The 4128-nt window shown below is 34.3% G+C and overlaps 1 long non-coding RNA gene across 1 annotated transcript in view; it reads left to right on the top strand.

Annotated features, from left to right (window-relative positions):
• The first annotated feature begins 2257 nt into the window (after window positions 1-2257).
• The window catches only part of LOC118763361, a 21901-nt gene continuing 20030 nt past the window's right edge, over window positions 2258-4128 (top strand). Inside the window, exon 1 of the long non-coding RNA XR_004999111.1 lies at window positions 2258-2269. This is a non-coding gene — a long non-coding RNA (uncharacterized LOC118763361). The remainder of the gene's footprint in view (window positions 2270-4128) is intronic.

The raw sequence follows: 4128 nt of genomic DNA, 5'->3' as shown, positions 1-4128 counted from the left end.
CCGCTCTTGAAATAAAGGTATATTTACGTTTTTAGTCAGCCACTTTAGAACTGTTGGTGTCAATACAAATGTATGGTATAAAATTTACCAGAAATGCTCAATGTAAAGAAACTATGACTCTGTAAATGACGATAATATTATAAGGTAACATATGATACTTTTAGGGCTCTCTCCTCGAAAAGTAAGCTCTTTTTAAAATAAATTACTTTCGGTATAACATAATGCTATTTAAGAAAAACACAAAAGCCGTTAGATTCACTTCAACATTTAAATTTAATTTGCTGCATCTAAGCTGAGATGCAGCACGGAATTTTGCAAGTGAACAGGTCGCGTGCTCAAAGCGACGAAAATATTTTGACAAATTAAATTTAAATGTTGAAGTGACTCTAACGGTTTTTGTGTGTTTCTTAAATGGCTTATAAACAACTTCCACGCTGCAATTGTTTTCGTTCCAGCACACGATCTCAGATCAGGTCACTTGCTATGCAAGTACATCTCCATAACGCTATTGCTATAAATAAATCTCCTCTTGAAAATGTTTCAGAATTGGTAGCAGTTTTATTCCATATGCTCAATGTAAAGTAATTCTAATAGTAATACTATCATGTACGTTTGAAATGTGTTGCTAACTGACAGCAGTGCTTTTTAGATAGAATGTGATGGCTAGAAATTGCTTGTCGTAGTCAGAGAGTCATTCGATGAAGTTGAGATGTGTAAATTGTTAAGAGTGAATTAACAAGATTTATATCAGTAAAAACTATCATGCAATGCAGATTTATGATTTCGCTATGATGATAGATTCGTTAATTATTTGACGTATGAAACCTCGCATACCGGATGCTCTTCGGAAGTTGTTCATCAATATATCAAATGAATTTAACAGTACATATCAATACAAGTATAATAAATGTCATAGACACAACTTGCAAGTTGAGTACCGGTAAGTACAGTCCTTATGATAAATATAATTAGAAATTACAGAATATATATTTTAATTTCAACCTCCATCTCTAATATATATTTACTTAATGATAATAGTAAAATCAAAGGCGGCGAGCTGGCAGAATTGTTCATATACCGAATAAAAATTTGAAACCAATATTAGTAAAGTTACATCCAGCTTATCTTTGGAAATGGAATCGGTTAACTGTAATTTTCATTATTACAATGAGGGACAAAAAGACGGTTGCATTAAATATGGAGTCTATTGTATATAGATTATCATTAGCTAAACCATACAAATTGGCATGGCCTTGAGTTGTACAAAAACTGTCGTAACTTCTGTAGTCAAGTAATCGGAATTAAATTTTCGTGTGCAGGTAAACAAATCTGTTATCTTCAAATTACTTGCTCTAATCTTAATTTTTGCCCTCTCAATACTATGCATCATTTTATAGCGTTATCTTATAAGCTTATTACTTAGCATTGTTATTTGCATGAAATATTTTAACAGGTCTTTAATGCAAAGAAGATAGCACGATTAACTGTATATATATTTGCTGTTTAAAGAATGACAATATTGGCAATTATATAATCGCTTAATCCGCTGTAGGCACGCTTGTCCAGCATCAATGTTTCCTGATGGTGTGGTTTTGACGCTTGAAGAAGTATAGTTCTCTGTTATCACCTTCTGCAATTTTGAGCAAACGATGGGAATTAGTGAATTCTAGCATCGATATTTATTGAAGAATTTCAAAAGTTTATTTCTCACCCGATATATTTCCTTTTCACTAACACTACAGTTCCACCTCCCTTACTTTGTGATCTTTGCAGATATCATAATGAAAACATCTAAAATATCACGTTTGGCATGTAAGTAGTTAAATATTATCCAATGTTCTTCATACGACAATGAAATTATTGTTTACACATTTGGGTGGGGGTGGAGTAAGAATCAAATCTTGATGACTAATCATTTCGTGTATTTCAGTGATATGTCTCTGCATAAATTCCTGCATACTTCTACAGCCATATAAGATCTGGCAGTACCGGTTAAACTAGAATTTGCTGATGAGATCTTATTAGACCGAAACACTGAAATTTGTCAACATGCAACCAAGTATCAGGCACTCTCAAGTACATTCAATTTTTAATTTAAGTTTCGTGTTTTTTTAATTTTTATTGATAAATTAATATATTTCATTTCATTAAGAAGTAATTTTGCAACCATTTTATTATACTGTCTCACGCAGCAGGCGTTCCCGTTAGTTTCCATCCAGTTATTTTTTTAAAAAGACGGCAATGCTTTACTATTAGAACGCTTTGAAATGTAATTAGATGCTGTGACAGTCATACCTTTTCTCGTTCAATTCGTGATCTAAGCAGATATGATTGGATTTCTTATTGGTATTACAAATACATCGATATCTCTGCTGATCGGGAGCTATTCCTTACCGGAGTACACTTGATTTTCAACCTTTATTACATCCTTGCTTCCACACAATTAACTTGCGTTGAGTGCCAATCATAGCATCATATAGTTATCCATAGCGTCAAACTCTGCAACCGGGCATCGAAATAGGTTTACATTTTCAAATCATCATAGCATATTAGTATATTCAATAATGCTTAAAATAGAGCAATGCAAGCATTTACTACCTTTGTTGTATTTACATCAGATGTGAGGTATCTGAATTGGTAGCGTGTTAAATTACATCGTAGTTAGTCAACGGTTCAAATCGGTTGCTGGTTTTTAGTTTGTATCTACTGTCATTTACTAGTTTCACTCATTAGACTACGACCAAGCTTGAGCACCGCCTTTAAGGGTTTATTCGAACACATCAGGCTCAGTACTTACTTTTTCAAAGTCTGGAATTTATTTCATCGGTCTTATTTTGCTGAACTGCCAAGTTACGAGTACGTAAACAAACCAACAACTGTTTTCAAGCAGTGGTACGGGACAAACACAAACAGGAAGACACAAACTCGTACATACATATATACATACGTACATACATACATACATACATACGTACATACATACATACATACATAATACATACATACATACCTACCTACATACATACATACATACATACATACATACATACATACATACATACATACATACATACATACAGGGGTTGTACAAAATAATGGAAACACCTTAAAATTTCAAATAAATTTATTTTAATATGGGATATGACCGACTTTGGCAGTAATTACAGCTTGAATCCTATGGACTCGTACAAAGTTTGAACTGTTTCCAAAAGAAATTTTGTCCATTCTTCAGCTTAAAAAGTCTCCAGTTCTTGTGGAGGATATCGACACCTTGCTTGTTCTTTTCTAAAATGCACCCTAAATGTTCAATAATATTGAAAGTTCCTCGTGCCATTCAGTAACAAGATTGTGTTTTCCCCCGGAAACAGCTCTGCAACCATATGATGAATTTGATCTGATAAAATGCTTAAATAGTCTTGACTATTAATTCTGCCATGAAGGGAAACTATTGGACCGGCGGATTTACGAGATATCGTTCCTAAGATCATCAGAGATCCTTCTCCATGTTTAACCGTTGGAAGAAGGGTCAAATGCCTCTTTTAGCTTTCTCCACATGTATACTCGGCCGGTGATTGGAAATAAGGTAATTGATGACTCGTCCGAGAAAGTAACATTCTTCAACTGCTCGAAGAACCAATTCTGTAGGTTTTTACTCCAATCTAAATGGTTTGCAACGTTTGTTTTTGAAAGTAGTGATTTTCTGATTGCAGCTCTCCCGTGAAATCTGGTTTTGTGCAGCTCCCGACGAATAGTTTTTTGTGGAAACTGTGTTCCCGAGGTGGTCATTAAGCTCTGCAGTAATTTTGGGAGCTGTACTTTTGTGATCGTTTCTAACAATTCATGTAGGAGTCCGATGATCCCTATCTGAAAGTTTTGGTTTTCTTCCTGAATTTTGTTTCGATGAGGAGGTCTTTCCCTCTTTCTCAAAGGCTGGCATTACTTTCGAGATAGTACTTCTTGATGCATCGAACATTTCAGCTGTTTTTCTTACGCTAGCACCTACCATACGAGCACCAACAATTTGATACCTTTGAAAATCCGGTAGATCTGTCATTTTAATGAATTTCAATTACATCTTTGCTGATGATATCTGAAAAGATTTTAGCCCAACATATTAAGCAACAATAC

Source organism: Octopus sinensis, linkage group LG5 (assembly GCF_006345805.1).
Source record: "Octopus sinensis linkage group LG5, ASM634580v1, whole genome shotgun sequence".
Classification (NCBI taxonomy): domain Eukaryota; kingdom Metazoa; phylum Mollusca; class Cephalopoda; order Octopoda; family Octopodidae; genus Octopus; species Octopus sinensis.
This window is presented reverse-complemented; position numbering and strand designations above follow the sequence as displayed.